Here is an 18,696-nt window from a genome sequence, read left to right on the forward strand (position 1 = left end):
ATCATAGGGGGAGATAAGGAAGACTGTGCTGGGAAACATTGGGGCCTGGGGGTAGTTTGTCCAGGCTAGAAATAATTCAGTAGTCTGTCAAACTGATTTTTAAATCCAACAATCCCTAGATGTAGAATTTTAAGTTTAGAGCAAAAGGGGAAGGAAACAAGAATGTATTGAGCACTTGCTTATGTGCCATGCACTGTGCTAAATACTTTAAACATTCTCACAATAATCCTCATAGGTAGGTATTATTTTGACCCCCATTTCACTTGTGAAACTGAATCTGACAGATGACAACCAAAGTTACATAGCTGTTAACTATCTGAAGTTGGATTTGAACTCAGGTTAATATAAAAAGTAGCAAAGCTTGAATTTCAACCCAGATCTTTTTTCAGTATTTGTTAAGTGTCAACTATATCCCAAGCACTTGGAATCCAAAGGCAAAAGTAAAATAGTTCTTGCCCTTGAGAAGTTTACAATGTAGCCAGGGATGCTATATGTATGACATAAACACAATTGATACAAAATGATTTTACAGGAAAGACTCTAGCAGGTGGGAGATTAAGATAGTCCTTATGTAGGTTGTACTTGAACTGAGCCTTAAAAGAACCAAGATAATCTAAGAGGTAGAGATTGCATTTGAAGCTCTAATCTCCATGGTTCCTTCACCCTCCAGGCTTTCCTAACTAAGCAGTTATTTTCCATCCCTGCTCCACTTTCCTTAAGTCTTACATTCCTCTTCATTTAACACATTTACCAGCTCTTAGCATGAATTTGTTTTCTCTCATGCCTCAATTTATTCTTACATACAATTGTCTACTTTGTTGAGTCTTTAAAGCCAATGATCCATTTTGTATTTTAAGGCTTCTAGAAGATAGAGGTCATGTCTGCTTTGTGCCCAGTGTGATGATAGTGTGAACCTTCTATTCATTAGTAGTATAAATATGCATAAATGAGACCTAGTGTTATGGGGGTGCAAATTGGTGAATCCCTGGGTGCGGGAAGGAAACCTTTCTCAAGAATGAGGGGACTCCAAACTTAGCTTAAAAGTAAAAAGAAAGATTTATTAGTAAGATAGGATTAATGGCCAGCAAGACTGCATGAGTGGAACAACCCTGGGGTGGGGGTTGCCCTCCAAGACATGGCACGGCAGCATGAGTGGAGCAACTATGGTCGCTGCTCCCCGAGTGCTCCAGTTCAGGGGTTTTTATATTCTTTACTGTAGTGTAGATGTGAATTCTTGCACTCCAGCCTTTGGTGGATGGGGGATCTGCCTGAGATCCTCTGGGCTTAAGCTATCAAGGTGTGGTCTGAAGGTGTATCTCTTTGTCTATCACAAAGATAATGGTCTTTGCCTCAGGGACTCACAAGGCCAGGAAGGGGGAAGGGAATTTACCTGTTCACAGCCTCCTGAGTTAGGGGTACAGGGTCCCTGCCATCTCTGCACAAGCCTATGTCACCTCCCCCCTCTCCAGATATCTAAGGGAAAAGGGACGAAGGTCTCAATCTTCTGTAGCTTCTTCAGAGCTGAGAATGGTTGTAGTGCTGTCCCTGAGAGAGAAGTGTTGACTTTAGGAAATGTCCAGAGATCCAGGCCGGTAGTGGCATCTTCAGTGACTCCAGTGAGAGCTTTCGCCCTAAAAGCAACTAGAGAAGTGACAACGTTAAAAAAATTGCAAGGTTTAAATCAGAGGATTTTCTGTCCAACTGGCAATATTTAAAGAAACAGAAAAAAAAAGGACAGAAAATGTAAGAAAAGGAGTAATAGATCTAAGAGAACCAGGAAGAAGTGAGGTCTACTTATTCCGGAGCCTCCTTAGGCTTGCTCTTATGGCAGAAGAGGAATTTGAGGTCCTTCAGCGGCTCACAAGAATAAGTGATGTCTGTTCCCCCTTCACCACCTGTTTCTGGGGGGTAGTTAAAGGGTTTAATATGAGAGGCATGAGTTCATGTGTTCCGCCCCTCTAATTTTACTGCTGCCCATGTCATTAGGAGAAGGCAATGAAGCTTCTGTTTCTTTTTTACCATTTTTTTGGATCTAATTTATTGTTGCCAATTTTGTTGACCTAGAAAAACGAAACTTTAATTTCTCAGTTTCCAGAGGCATTTGTTAAATATGGCATAATGTATCTATGGTAATGAAATCTACTGGGATTTAATTACCAAGACCCTTCAGTATTTAAATTCAACCTTTTATTACCTTCACTACTTGGAGAAAATGTTGTGGATGTTTTGCAAAATTATAGGAATTTTTAATATTAAATTTGAGCATTGTCATGTCTCATGTTTGGAGATTCATAGTACAAAGTTAATTCATTCAATCTCAACTCATTCTCTCAATTCTGTGGTTTTTAGTGATTTTGGAGTACTAAGCTGAAGTTTACTTTTTACACTAGTTAGGATAAAGAGCTTGTTAAGTTAATTGATAGCACAAATAGGATTGCCAGTAGGTAAGAAAATGGTAATATAAAACACATTCATTTTAGAAATACCCATTTGAGAGAGAGACACTATACAAATGTAAAATTGTAGTCATTTATTATTACTGATGGTTATAATAGTAATCAGAATTTGTATTCATTAGGGCAAATTCCTCAAGGACATAACATTTCTTTAGTCTTCTGATACTTAGTGTAAAAAAACTTAATATATTTGAAAATTATAGGTTAGACTTTTCATAAATTCTGATAGGCCCCAGTTATTTCAAATTCATGGCTTCATTGCATTTAAGATCATGCAGCATACCTTGATGACTCACCTAAGGAGTAACTGGAGAACTGTCTAACTTTTCTATTCTGTCCTCCAAATTCCCCATTTCATGCTGTTTGTTCGCAGAATTGACTTCTTAGTAAAGTGACTTAAGCAGAATTGATACTGATATGGTCCATATGTTCCCTGACTTGAGAAGAGTATTAAAGGTTTTGATTTAGGAGGATATCTCTTTTGACTCCTGCAGGCTTAGAGTAATGAAGATTTTGTTACTTCAGTGGGTCTGTGGTTATTCCCAATATTGGCTTACATTACAACTCCTTCAAGCCTTCTCTTTTTTTGCAATTCTCAGACAAGATAAAAATATTTTGTTACCATCAGCAAATTAACAAATTAGACTAGATTGCCAAATCTGAAAGCATAATTTCCTCTTCACTTATCACAATGGAGATAATTGGGAAATAATTTGGTAGATAAAAATTCAGGAAAAGACCATATTTTCTTCCATAAACTATGGAGGAGAAAATGATATTGCTTTGGTTTCAGGGTATTTTTACCCCCTGAAATACTGGTCCTAGGTTTTATTTTTGCCTTGTGGACTACAGAGCACAAGCTAAGAGGTGGGAACACAGGTTACTCTTACAGGAGAACAACAGTACCTGTTCTGTCTTCCTGGCTTGAAGTCTCCAGTTGCTGCTTCAAAGTATGACTGCTGCCTTTCCCCTGATATAAGAAGTTCCTTACTTGATTAGAGTAAATCCTGCCCAGGGGTCTGACTCTGATGCTGGCACCAAGGGACACTTTGTGAGAAAGTATAGTAATTGCCACCCATGACATTAATTCCCAAAGGTTACTTCCCCTTAATGAACTATTGTAGATTTGTTATCCATGAATTTTTCAAAACTGAAGATTAATCTAGGTAATTTTCATTTTGTCCAACTTCTCAAGGAAATGGTTTCTTTATGTTTATTACTCTCCATATAAAGCAGTGGTTCCCAAACTTTTTTTGGCCTACCACCCCCTTTCCAGAAAAAAATATTACTTAGCCCCCTGGAAATCAATTTTTAAAAAAATTTAATAGCAATTAATAGTAAAGATAAATGCACCTGTGGCCATCACCGCCTCCCTGGATCGCTGCAGCACCCACCAGGGGGTGGTAGCGCCCACTTTGGGAATCACTGATATAAAGCAATGGTTCATTTTGTTTTCCTTAAAGCTACCTCTTCTAAGGTTTAAGAGGGAACCTTGATTGTAGTGTTCTGGAATTTAATTAATAAGTCCGTATTCATCCTCTCCATACCATTCATGATTTTGTGGATGTGACTTATATTCTACTTAATCTTCTTCCTTATAGAGAGTACAGACTACTTATCTTTCTTATTTATCCATATATAAAAAACAGGTGCTGTTTCCAGGAAGTGGTGATTCTATGATTGTTTTCTTGAGTCCATAGCTGATAGCTTTGATTCTTATTATCCTAGAAGTAGAATTTAAATTATTTTTTCCCCAAGGTAATTCTTGCCTTGATTATATCTTCCACTTTTAGGACATTTTATGCCACTTTGTGACATATTCCTGAAGTTTATTCTTTCAGCCTGGTATTTCCCTACTTGGAAGATTTAGTATCATCTGTTAACTTGGAGAATTTGTTGTGTGCTGTCTCTTCTAATCATTCATACTGTTACGTAGACATTATTTTCCTGCAGAAAAGTAAATCCTAAATCTGCTACAATGGAAGGCTTCCATTTGGGGTATAAGTGTTAAAATTAATGGTTTGGCTAAATGTATGAAAATCATAAATCTTTTATTTATAAAGTAGAGAAATACAAAAGGGTAGAAAAGATATTAACCTATCTAACTAAATATTGTTCCAGCATTTGGCTCAGCAAGGACTTGTTAACCTTTAATCAGAATGAAACTATCTCTAGAAGATAGGAAGGGGGAAAACCAGCTATCCACTCACCCGAGACAATGACTAGAGCTGAAGGTGATTCCTGAGACTGACTTTCTTCTTTGAGCCGACCTTCTTCTTGAAGCCAACTTCCTTCTTGGAGTGACTCTCTTCTTGGAGTTCACTCTCTCCTTCTTGGAGTTCACTCTCTACTAGCCTCCTTCACCAGACTCCTTCACCAGACTCCCTGCTCAGGGGTCTTTATGGTTTTTATGGTGGTTTCCTGTCTCTGCCCCTTTTCATGGGAGTCAATCGCAGTTTCCAAATTGTCTGAGTTGTCACCTTTGGATTCACAACTTTCTGAATGTGTGAACTCTTAAGTTTCTGGCTGTTTGAATTTGGGGAAAAAGGTGGAGCTCTCCAAGTATATTGCTGGTTTCTTATCTAGCATCAAGTAAGGTATGAACTCACCTAGTTCAAGCTTGTGTTGATTCAATCAAAAGGTAGACAAAAGAGAGCTAATCTTGTCCTCACAATCTAGTGAGGTACTAAGTAGGGGTACTTAAGTTATTTGTCAAAGTTTTAACTCCAACTAGGTAAAGAGAACAAAGAATTCTCTTTTCACAAATGTGAACTCAAAGAGAACCAAGAATTCCCTTTTCACCGGGGTAGGAAACAGAGTTTGTAGATAGTGATAGAGACGCAACAAGTAAAAAGAAAAAGAAAAGAGAATGGGTGAAACATTACAAAATACATAGAACCAGTAATACATAATCAAGCAGGATAGTTTTGTTACTACTGTATAAAATTTAACGTACTCCCTTTTTAAAAAAAGAAACTATGTAAAAAGCTTACAGTTTCATACAAAATTTTCTTCTGTTCTTTGTATGTTGAAATGTTCACATTTGTTGATATTTTCATGATTAAATTTGTTTAAAAAAGAAAAACAAGTAATAATTAAGTCCTTCACCTAAGCTCTTTCCTTTTATAGTTACTCCCAATGCCCCTAGATATTTCAAATTACGGAAGAAGATTGTAGAAGACAAGAGAAAGCAATATTGAGGGTGTAAATTTGCTTTAGGTGGTTATCATTGTCTAGCTTATTACTAATAAATATTTATTTCTAATAATATGTTTGTAATTTATGTGCCATTTATAATATTTGTGCTAATATGTATTGCCAATAATTTATTGCTACTTTATATGCCACTATAATTTTAAAAAATTAAGTTGTAGGCATTAAATCCTTTAAAAAATTTTATATTATAAAGATATTTTATTTTACTTATTATATGTAATAATAAATTTTCACATGTTTTACAAAGTTATATGATCCAAATTGTCTCCCTCCCATATTTCCTCCTCAATCCCAGAGCTGGCCAGCAATTCAACCTGGGTTATACATGTATCATCATGCAGAACATATTTCCATGATATTCATTTTTGTAAGAGAATAATCATATAAAAACCAAACTCCAATATAAAAACTGAAATAATCTTAAGTGAAAAATCACATGTACTTTCTCATCACAAAGATATGGAATGCTTCATGAATTTGCATGCCATCTTTACATTTAGGGGCTATGCTAATCTTCTCTTTGTCATTCCAGTTTTAGTATATGTGCTACTGGAGCAAGTACATTAAACTCTTTTTTAAAAATTGATCCAAAAACTTGTTTTTGAGGATCAACAGATAATTTTTATTGGGTATTTTCCCACACCTGATACCCTTCCATTTTGAACAAGTTAAAGATAGGTACACTAAGTGTTCTGAGCTGATGACTTCAAAAATGTATAGTTTTGAATTATATAAAATGTGACAAAATTAAACTCATATCCTTTCTGCAACTTGACTAAAGAGAGACATAGGAGTGGACAAAGGAGACACATTGGACCATCATGAGAGATATTAATGGAAAAATCTTGATTCATTTGCATAATTTCATTGTGATTAGAGATCAAATGTACAGAATTCCTTGTTTGAAAGTTGCTGCTTGAATACTTTTGTGCCAACTAGATTTTAGTAAAGAGTTTAAAAAGCAATTTTATAAAGGTAGAATAGGTCCCTGTGCCCTCTAGATTCCTACCTTGACTTGGAAATGCATACAAATCTTAATTCAGGTTAGGTTTTATTTCTTCTTTTCTCACTGTCATCTTGAAGGAAAGGTGGGGAGAAGTGTCACATCATTTAATTTCTAAATCCTAACCCTTCTACAGAGTTTGCCTTAGTCATTCTAATTTACTTTGATTTATCCTTTCTTTGAATGCTACACAATCTGTTACTTAGTTACACATCATTTTATATTTCTCGTCCATTTCCATTTCTTTAGTAAGATGAGAAGTCAGGAACAATCATCGATTTCTCCCTGATACTCAGCATAGTTCTGAGCACATAGTAGGTAATGAATAAATATTTTTTCGTTGATTTTTGAGAATGGGGAAATGGGAGCTCAGTACTCCATCAAGTAGTGTTCCTTTACTATTTTCTTCTGCTCCACATTTTCAAAATTGTAGCATTTTTAACACCCCCTTTCCCTTCCCCAATTAAATTCCAAGGAACCACCCAAGTTACTCTAGTCATGAAAGATTAATTTGAATTTTTCATTTGTATTTTATAACATTTTCATTTTAATGATAAGAACAAAGACTTTGAGACACATTCAATATCCCTGTGCTTAAAGGACTCCATGTGTCTCTCTTGAGTTTAACAAGTAAGCTTGTCCAGCTGTAGAAGTGTTCTTGTGTGACAATGACTCTAATTAAAACCACCCTCCTCTCTCTAACATGCAGGAAGTTTCAGACACCAATTCTGTCCAACTACTTGAAGGAAATTAGAAAAGGAAAATGGAAGCATTGGGGAGGGCAGAAAACGTACTAGGTGGTGTGCTCAAAACCATAGGTGAGAGTAAGAACAGTTCCTGGCCCAATAGAAAGGAAACTAGAAGTCTATCTGGGTTGAATTCTCTTCTCCCTAGAGATTACTCAGGTCAGGGGCCTGGGCCCATCCCTTTTCCCATTTTACCCTAGTATGAGGAAACTGAGGTTTCCCCATTTTAGGGGTTTATGGAACAAAGGGTAGATGTCAGGTCCTAAAGAGTGAGGATTCCCACAGATGAGTAATGAGGAACAGAAGAGAAAAACTGAGGCACAAGTCAAGAGAGTTAACTATTTTACAAGTTGACAAAAAATAGGCCCATCAACAGATAAAGCAAAGGAGTTCATAAAAATAGTGAGAAGAATGAAAAAATAATCATAAAGGAAATCAACACACTTTAAACAAATATAGTAATATGAAGGGAAATGAACCAGTATTATCTAGTGAAAGACAGAAGAATCCTGTGAATTCCTCAGAGATTATAAGCAACAGCAAGAAATTCTAGAATGCTCCAAATAAGAAATAAATCTATATGGTAGTATAGCATAGTGAATAGAAAGTTAAGGGATTAGCTAGGTGGCTTAGTGGATTGAGAGTCAGGCCTAGAGATGGGAGGTCTTGGGTTCAAATGTGACCACTGACACGTTCTAGCTATGTGACCTTGGACAAGTCACTTAATCTCCATTGCCTAGCCCGTAACATGTCGTTTTTCATGGAACCAATACACAGTATTAATTCCCAGATGAAAGGTAAGAGTTTAAAAAAGAAAGAAAGAAAGAAAGAAAGAAAGGAAGAAAGAAAGAAAGAAAGAAAGAAAGAAAGAAAGAAAGAAAAAAAGAAAAAAAGAAAAAAAGAAAGAAAGAAAAAAGCTAGCCATGAAGTTAGGAATTACTTGGGTTCAAATTCTACCTCTGATGCATAATGACTGTATGATCCTGAATAATTCATTTAATATTTAAGCGCCCCAGAGAATTCTCTAAGACTTTTAAGTTGCCAAGCAGTTATTGATTTGCATTTGTAGGAGGATTTCCTCACTGGCAGGTCTTTTGAAGTCATTAATAAAGTCCCAGAGCTTTTCCATGGCTTTGAATCTTTCCTGACTTCAGATATCTTTTATAAACATCTCTCATCACCTTCACAATTGTTTTACGTTTACTTTAGACCTCTTTATTATGTATTTGTTCTGTTCTGGATGCTTTTCTTGTCTTTCTGTTCTTGTTCTTTTAAATGCCATTTCTAGCTCTCTTTTGAGCATCTCTAGACTGTGAGGCTTCCTCCCCTTGTTTTTTTTTTAATCATTTATTAATATTTATATTTTAGAAAAGTTAACATGGTTACATGATTTATGCTCTTACTTTCCCCTTCACCCCCTGATCTCCCTCACTCCCCTGGCCGATATGCATTTCCACTGGTTTTAACATGTGTCATTAATCAAGACCTATTTCCAAATTGTTGATAGTTGCATTGGTGTGGTAGTTTCGATCCCCAATCATGTCCTCATCAACCCATGTATTCAAGCAGTTGATTTTCTTCTGTGTTTCCTCTCCTGCAGTTCTTCCTCTGAATGTGGGTAGCATTCTTTACCATAAGTCCCCCTCAGAATTGTCCTGGGTCATTGCATTGCTGCTAGTACAGAAGTCTATTACATTCTCTTTTACCACAGTATATCAGTCTCTGTGTACAATGTTCTTCTGGCTCTGCTCCTTTCACTCTGCATCAATTCCTGGAGGTCTTTCCAGTTCACATGGAATTTCTCCAGTTTATTATTCCTTTGAGCACAATAGTATTCCATCACCAGCATATACCACAATTTGTTCAGCCATTCCCCAATTGAAGGGCATGCCCTCATTTTTCAGTTTTTTGCCACCACAAAAAGCACGGCTATAAATATTTTCATGCAAGTCTGTTTATCTATGATCTCTTTGGGGTACAATCCCAACAATGGTATGGCTGGATCAAAAGGCAGGCATTCTTTTATAGCCCTTTGAGCATAGTTCCAAATTGCCATCCAGAATGGTTGGATCAGTTCACAACTCCACCAGCAATGCTAATATTCCAATTTGGCCACATCTCCTCCAACATTCATTACTCTCCCCTTCTTTCATTTTAGCCATTCTGCTAGCTGTCAGGTGATACCTCAGAGTTGTTTTGATTTGCATTTCTCTAATTATTAGAGATTTAGAACACTTTCTCATGTGCTTATTGATAGTTTTGATTTCTTTATCGGAACCTCCCCTTGTTTTTTAAGCTCCCTTTTATGAATTATATTATCTTCCCCCATTAGAATTTAAGCCCCTCAAGGGCAAGACCTCTCTTTCTTTTTTGGTTGTATTTTATCCCTAGCAGTAAGCTCAGTCTGGAGTATCTCCTTTTGTTTGGAGGGTGGAGGTCTCCTTAGAGAATATCCATTTAAGAAGAGAAACCAGGCCAGTTATTACTTCATTTCCTGCCAACTTTCACTCTTCTTGAATTATCTGTCATTCCCCAGAAATCATTTTATCCTGAAAGATTACTTCATCACTGGAATCCTTCTTTGTGATTTGAGGTTAAAGGACTTCTCCTAGAACCTGCAATTAAAGAAGGCACCCAGGAAGGGCATCTTTTTATTTTCCATGAGACTGTATTCCTCTGGACTTCTCTATCCTATACCTTTTCTTTCTCCCATTTCAGCTTCCTTTTATGTTTTCTTCTCCATTATAATTTAAGCTTCTTGAGGGAAGGAACTGTCTTTCTTTTTGCTTGTATTTGTATTTTCTCCCAGTATATAATGTCTGGCACATTTTATTATTATTTATTATTATTCCTGTTGACTCCTTAGGAGCATAGGGCCACAACCATCTCATGCCAGCGGGCAACTTCTCCCAGCTGGGCCCATGTCATTCCGACTGTTTTTGTTTCATTTTCGGCAGATCTTCGCCAGGTCTGTTTTGGTCTTCCGACTTTCCTCCTCTCTGAAGGGTTCCAGCACAATGCTTGTCTGGCTACGTTGTCTTCCAGTTTTCGTAGCGTATGTCCTATCCATCTCCACTTACGTTTCTTTATGTCCTGACTAATGGGATACTGGATTGTTCTTTCCCAGAGACTAGCATTGGAGATCTTTTCAGGCCATCTGATGTTCAAGATGTAGTGTAGACATCTATTAACAAAGACCTGGAGTTTATTGGTGTTAGAGCTCGTCACTCTCCAGCTTTCTGATCCATATAGGAGGACGGCCTTTACATTGGTATTGAAGATTCGGAGCTTAGTGACGAGAGACAGTGCTTTGGAGATCCAGACAGACCACAGGGTGTTAAATGCCTGTCTGGCTTTGTTGATTCGGTTTCTGATGTCCTCATCTACCCCGCCATCCTTACTGACTATGCTACCCAAATAGGTGAAGTGGTCCGTCTCCTTGATGTTTTCTCCCTGTAGTTGGATTGGCAGGTCCTGTCTGCTGTTGACTGTGATCACCTGGTCTTCTTCTTGTTGATCTTCAGACCAGTCTTCTCCACTTCTTCAGAGAGACGTGCAAGTTTGGCTTGCGCATCCTGCTGCTTGTGAGAAAGGAGACAGATGTCATCCGCGAAGTCAAGGTCCTCAAGCTGTTTGGTATGAGTCCATTGAATGCCCGTATTGTTGTCCTTGGTAATTCTTCTCATGGTCCAATCTATGACCATCAAGAAGATAAGGGGCGAAAACATGCAGCCTTGCTTCACTCCGGTCTTCACTGTGAAGGGAGCCGTCAGTTTCCCATTATGGATGACCTGGCAGGTAAAGTCTTCATATAACCGCTGGATGATGTTGATGAGCTTCGGGGGAATCCCGTAATGCTGCATCAATCTCCAGATGATGTTCCTGTCTACGCTGTCAAATGCCTTCTCGAAATCCACGAAAGTCATGTAGAGGGGGGACTGCCATTCGATGGACTGTTCGATGATGATTCTTAGGGTGACGATGTGGTCGGTGCACGATCTGTGCTGACGAAACCCTGCTTGTTGACTGAATGATTAGCCAGTTACATGTCTTTGTGGTGAGAGAAGAGGAAACCACCATTCTGCCTCATCTCCTGCCTGGTCTCTAGCCTCCCATAGGAAAAGGAGAATTACCATTCCATTGAACCCCTCTCCTATTTGGTCTCCAGCCTCCTGCTAGAAGAAGAGAAACATTGTTCCACCAAGCACCAGATCTCTCCCTTACAAGGAAGAAGAGAAAGGCCATTCCATCAAGTCTCCAGACTTGTCTCCTGCCTTGGAGAGAGGGGAAGCAGTTTTCCTTCAGCTTCAACTATTTGGGGCAGCTAGGTAGCACAGTGGATAAAATACCAGCCCTGGAGTTGAGAACACCTGGGGGCAAATCTGGCCTCAAGACACTTCCTAGCTATGTGACCCTGGTCAAGTCACTTAACCCCAATTGTCTAACCCTTACCACTCTTCTGTTTTAGAATTTAAATTAAGACAGAAGGTAATGGTCTAAGAAAAAAATATATAATTGGATTTAACAAAACAAATAAATTTACAATAAAAACTTTCAAGTACTTGTTCTCTTTTCTGAATTGCCTATGGCCCTGAGAGGTCTCCTTCCTGTAGCCAAAACTCTATTGACAAAGAAAATCTACCTGAACTCTTTCCACAGTGATTAATAAACTCCTCCCTGGTCCTTCCTTATCCTAGTGATTCTTGAACCTTTGGTGATCATCTTTAAACTTCATTCTTTGTCTTCTAAACCTATCTCCACCAATGCCACATTCTAAAGCTACCTATTTCTTTCATTGTGCTCTTTGGAGTGCCTGTTCCATTGGCAATAAATGCCTATTTCTATTGAGGACACCACCATCTTTTCTATTGCCCAGGTTCACATTCTTGGTGTCATCTTTGACTCCTCACTCCTACTCAATGCACATATTCAATCAATTGAGAAATCTGCCCATTTCTATCTCTAAAATGTCTCTCATATAAATTCCATCTTTAAATATTCATATAACAATTGCCCAAGTTCAGACTCTCATTAATTTTTCCTTAAACTATTATAGTAACCTCATAATTTGTCTCTCTGCCTCAAGTCTCTGCTCTCTCCAATCATTCTTTCACAGTTTTCAAAGTGATTTTCCTCAAGCTCAGTCTGATGATGTTACTCCCCTATTCACCAACACCAGTGGCTCTCTATTGACTCTAGAATCCAATATAATTTTGTCTTTATCTCATCTTTTCTAAACGTCTAATTTTTGCATAACCTTTTTATTGTGCACAATTATTAGGATGGTAGATCAGATATAGAAATAGACAGAAACTGGGTGTACATATTCAAAAATTTTTTTTCTTAAAGGATTATATAGTCAGAGAAGTTTGAGCACTAGTGCTTTTAGTAGAAGAGAGCCATTCCAGTTCTTGGGCAGGCAAATAGTATAAAAAAGCCATTGTTTTATGTATTTTATCATGGCATCATGTAGAATAACTGTAAAATAAAGAGTTGTTGGGAAGAAAGTGCATTGTACACTTTAAAACTCTGGGTCTGGTAGTCATTATTTTTCTCAAGAATTTAGTTTGATTTCATGTACACACATGAAATGTATTAAATGCATTGAACGGTTGATTAAGTGTCAGAATTATTTTTACATTTAATAAATGAAATGAGGATGAAAGAGGAAAAGATTGGTGTAGTTGGCTGAAAAGCAAACTAAAAAAAAATTCTTATTTTCTGTCTTATAATTGATACCAAGTATCAGTTCTAAGGTGGAAAAGCAGTAAGGGATAGGCAATTGGAGTTAAGTGACTTGCCCAGGATCACATAGCTAGGAAGTGTCTGAGGCCAGATTTGAATGCAGGACCTACCATCTCTAGGCCTAGAGCTGGATCTTATGAAAAATAATAGAATTTGAAAGGTGTATGAGATATGGGCCATATGACTCTTTAAGCATTAGGAATCTGACAAATTTTATTTATAAGTTTTAAGTATTTTTCCTAAATTTGTATGTATTTTTCCATCTTTCAAATGATTGGTTGGAAGATAATGATCTTTAGTCAATCACTGAATAATGCTTTTTAAAATCTTCTTGTATCAGAACAGTCTTCTTCTGAACCTTTCTTTAACCATTGCAGGAATTCTGGCCCATCACCACTACTTTCACAATTGTCATGTTTTTCATTCATTTGCTATTATTGAAGTGCTTTTCACCTTAGGCTTACTTTTTTTTTTCAAACCCTTGTCTTCCATCTTGGAATCAATACTCTATATTGGTTCCAAGGCAGAAGAGTGGTCAGGGTTAGGCAATGGGGGTCAAGTGACTTTCCCAGGGTCACACAGCAAGGAGAAGTGTCTGAGACCAGATTTGAACCTAGGACCTCTCCCATCTCTAGGCTTGGCTTTCAATCCACTGAGCCACCCAGCTGCCCTCACCCTAGGCCTACTTTGAACTTCTTCCTGTCTCCATGTCCCTTTCTTTCCTTCTTCTGACCATTTTAGAATTTCTCTTTTGTAGTACTTGTTAAAGATGTACAGTCACAGTGACATGATGTTTTTATTATGGTATAGTATTTTTAAAGACTAGGCAAAAATGGTCCCCAGTTAAGGTGGTACACAGTTAAAGACATTCAATTTCAGCTTGATTCAATAAACATTTATTAATCTTTTGCCAGAAATTACTTCAATGCCAGTACCAGAAATTTCTGTTACTAAAAGAGAAGGAATTGATTTTGAATGCAGCGTTTCTAACATCTCTTTCTGTTTGTCATGAAATCTAGTTTTGCTCAGTTATACGATGTCAGAATCATCTGTGCTGAAGACTCTTCCTAGTTAACTAGGTAACTTACTGGGTTAGTTATACTTTTGTTGCACTTTGACATTTTGTAATGTTATAATTGCTGTTTGTGTTACATATCTTTATCTTTGTTTTTGTACCACAAAATTCACCAGTAGTCTTGAGTCTAATTTTTTGAAGTAGATAGTTTTTAGTATGATTTCTCTATATCCTACTTCATTGGACATAAGTATCTAAGCCTAAGGATATTAGACTTCCTGGGTACTTAAACCACATACTTGTGTGAAGGGCACCGGAGAGACAAAGATGCCATCACATATTAATTCATGAACACAAACACTAGCAAGTCCTCCCATGTTGAAAAAACTTTTTTGGGCAGCTGGGTAACTCAGTGAATTGAGAGCCAGGCCTAGAGACAGGAGGTCCTAGGTTCAAATCTGGCCTCAGACACTTCCTAGCTGTGTGACTCTGGGCAAGTCACTTAATCCCCCTTGCTTAGCCCTTACTGCTCTTCTGCCTTAGAACCAATACACAGTATTAATTCTAAGATGGAAGGGGTAAGGGTTTTAAAAAAAACAAACAACCTTTTAATGGGTATAGAAATGGATTTCTCTCTTTCATCCAAAGACCAACTTAGTTAAAGGTAAAAAATGTTGAAAAATTAATCAAAAGATGTGAACAGATTTTTTTTAATTTTAAAAAATATTTAAAAATGTAATCTTTAAGGGGGCAGCTGGGTAGCTCAGTGGATTGAGAGCCAAGCCTAGGGACGGGAGGTCCTGGGTTCAAATCCGGCCTCAGACACTTCCCAGCTGTGTGACCCTGGGCAAGTCACTTGACCCCCATTGCCTACCCTTACCAATCTTCCACCTATAGGTCAATACACAGAAGTTAAGGGTTTAAAATTAAAAAAAAAATGTAATCTTTATTTTATTCCAATAACAAATTTACACATAAGTTTTCCAAGGTTACGTGATTCATGTTGTTTCCCTCCTCTCTTTTCTCCCCACTCCCAGAGTTGACAGGCAATTCCACTGGATTATACATATATTATCACTCAAAACCTATTTCTATATTACTCATTTTTATGAGAGTAATCTTATAAAACCAAAACCCCAAATCATATACCCAGATAAACATGTGATATATCATGTTTTCATTTGCATTTCCACTTTAGCAGTTCTTTCTCTAGATATGGATAGCATTCTTTTTCATAAATCCCTCAGAATTGTCCTAGATCATTATTGTAAGAAGGGAAATTTTATATATATATATATGCACACACACACACACACACACACACACGCATATATTTAAGGTGTGGTCACCAGGAATCAATCAGATTTAGATTGATTCCATAATTAAAAATAGACCAAAGTCAGGATGGCTTTTATGTTAGTTTATTTACAGTTAGGAAGGTTGAAGTTAGAGAGATAGAGAGAGAGAGAAACTCTGGCTGGACCTCGGAGGAGGATTTAGAGCTAAATTAAACAAGGTTACTAGCTGCAAGGCCTTGACAATTAGAGAGGCAGAGAAGACTCCTTGAGGGTAGATATTCTAGAATGCCAAGAGAGGTGAAGGGAAGTCAGCCTAACTTACCCAGGTGACAATTCAGAGGGAAGCTGCCTGAGGTCTCACCAGAGATCCTTCTACACCAAATTCAATGTGCCAACTCCTCACAGGAAGTTACCAGCCGCTTTTGTCATTTCCTGCATGCACCTCTAATTTCAAGTGGACAAATGACAGTCTCAACACTGTTTTGGACTGCCCAAAGGGCAGTCCCTTGTTCTTGATTTGTTACTTATTGTCATGTGTAAGTAACTAATCTCCCCTCCCCACTCAGGGAGGTGGGATGATATTCTCTCTGGTGGCTAGAGTTTTTAACTCAGTTACTGTGTATAATGTTCTCCCAGTTTTCCTTATTTCCTTCTACATTATTTCATGTAGGTCCTTCCAGTTCTCTCTGAAATCATCCTGTTCATCATTACTTATAGCACAATAGTATTCAATCACTGTCATATACCACAATTTGTTCAACCATTCCCCAATCGAGGAACATCCCCTCAGTTTCCAGTTCTTTGCCACCACTAAAAGCTCAGCTATAAATATTTTTGTATAAACCAGGTCCTTTCCTGTTTATTTTTATCTCTTTGGGATATAGACCTAGTAATGGTATTGCTGGATCAAAAGGCATGCATTCTTTTAAAGCCCTTTGTACATAATTCCATATTGCCCTCCAAAATGGTTGGACCAATTCACAATTCCACCAACAGTGCATTGGTGTCCCAATTTTGCCACATCTCCAACTTTTATTATTTTCCTTTGCTGTCATATTGGCCAATATGCTATGTGTAAGGTGGAACCTCAGAGTTATTTTGATTTGCATTTCTCTGATCAAGATGGATTTAGAACATTTTTTTCAGATGATTATTGATAACTTTGATTTCTTCATCTGAAAACTGTTTATTCATATCCCTTGACCATTTATCAATTGGGGAATGACTTAGGTTCTTATACATTTAACTTAGTTCTTTATATATTTGAGCAATTAGACCTTTATCAGAGAAATTTGTTATAAATTTTTTCCCCGGTTTGTTGGTTTCCTTCTAATCTTGGTTGCATTGCTTTTGTTTGTACAAAACCTTTTTAATTTAATAAAATCAAAATTATTTGTATCTCGTAATGTTCTCTATCTTGTTTGGAACAGAGTTTTTGAATGGAGAAATAAAAACAACATATGACTATATAAAATGCTCTACATCATTATTGATCAGAGAAATGCAAATCAAAACAATTCTGAAATATATCAGCTCACACCTATCAGATTGACTAAAATCATAAAAGGGCAAAATGAGAAATGTTGAAGGAGATGTGGAAAAGCAAGGACACTAATATACTGTTGGTGGAACTGTGAACTAATTCAACCAATTAGAGAACAATCTGTAATTATTCCCAAAGAGTTATAAAACTGTATAACTTTTGATACAGCAATACCACTATTAGGTTTATTTTCTAAGGTATTAGGGAAAAAAATGAAAGGAACCTATATGTTCTAAAATATTTATAGCAGTTCTCTTTGTGGTGGAAAAGAACTAGAAATTGAAGGGATGGCCAATAATTGGGGAATGGTTGAATAAGCAGTAGCATATGATTGTGATGGAATACTGCTGTGCCATAAGAAATGATGAAGAAGTAAATAAAAAAAAGAACATAGAAAAATCAACATGAAATTCTGAAGAATCAATCAAGGGAGCAGCTAGGTGGCTTGGTGAATATAGAGAGCCCAGCCTGGAGATAGGAGGTCCTGGGTACAAATCTGGTCTTCAAGACACTTCCTACCTATGTGGCCCTGGATAAGTCATTTAACCCTCATTGCCTAACCCTAACATATCTCCTACCTTAGAACCAATACAGAGAATTGATTCTAAGATGGAAGGTAAGGATTTTAAAAAAGTGAAACAAGCAGAACCAAGAAAATATTATATACAGCCACAGAAATGTTATTTGAAGAATGACTTGTATATCTCTACCTCTAGAAAAGGAAATTATAATTAGAAATAAGTAAGATATAGTTTTATGTATGCATATATCTTTTTGTCAAACGATGCCTTCTCTAATGGGGGAATTAACTGAGTATTTAATGTAATAATTCCCACATAATTTGTTTTTTTAAAACTTTGGAGGTGTTTCTTGCCAAAAGTTTGGTCACCAAGGGATGAGTTTGCTTGGTCACAGCAACTTATGGAGACCTGGAGCACTATAGAGAATATCCAATACCTTGATAAAATAAAAGATTCTTGAAGTGTTGAAGTAATAATACTGAAGAAAATTTAATATAAATATGCAAATGTGTAGTTATTTTAATATTTGGCACAATAGCATAAAGGGGAAAACTATGTTAAATGAACCAGATGAGCTGTAGAGGTCCTTACTTCTATTAAATTTCCTTCCCAATATTCTACAGTGAAATGACTTAGTACTGCTAGCTCAAAAATATTTAATAATAATATCGAGTAACTTAATTTAGTACTTTAATAAGTCTTTGAGATAAAAACTAGAATAAATATAGTAAAAATAATATACAAAGGTGCAAAAATAAATGAATAATCAAGAGCTAACATTTATTGGAAGCACATGACTGGTAAAATCAAGTAATATGAGGGGGGGTAGAGAAAAACCAAGGAAATGAAAAATGAACTATATGAATGAAGTATTTATAGTGGCCCTTTTTATGACAGCAAAGAATTGGAAACTATCTTAAATGTTCATAAATTCTTCTCCTTTTCAAAGATCTGCCTGGTAAACTATTCTATGTTCTCCTGATTTACTTATGGTATCATTCTTTATATCCAAAATCATATTCCTATTTTGACCTTATATTGGGATAGGATCAATATAAGATGTTTACCTATTTTCTGCCATACTGTTTTCCAGTTTTCCCAGGAGTTTTTTTTTTTTTTTAAATAGTGAGCTCTTATCCATAAAGCTGAAGTC

At 36.8% G+C, this 18,696-nt stretch overlaps 1 protein-coding gene and 1 non-coding gene across 2 annotated transcripts in view; one reads left to right on the forward strand and one right to left on the reverse strand.

Moving 5' to 3' along the window:
- The window catches only part of TTBK2 (tau tubulin kinase 2), a 269,754-nt gene that overhangs the window by 74,273 nt on the left and 176,785 nt on the right, over positions 1 to 18,696 (forward strand). The window lies entirely within an intron of this gene.
- On the reverse strand, positions 6,126 to 6,234 carry LOC123238389. The gene has a single exon (XR_006505579.1). It is a non-coding gene; the product is annotated as a U6 spliceosomal RNA (small nuclear RNA).

The sequence above is a fragment of the Gracilinanus agilis genome, chromosome 2 (assembly GCF_016433145.1).
Source record: "Gracilinanus agilis isolate LMUSP501 chromosome 2, AgileGrace, whole genome shotgun sequence".
Taxonomy (NCBI): Eukaryota; Metazoa; Chordata; class Mammalia; order Didelphimorphia; family Didelphidae; genus Gracilinanus; species Gracilinanus agilis.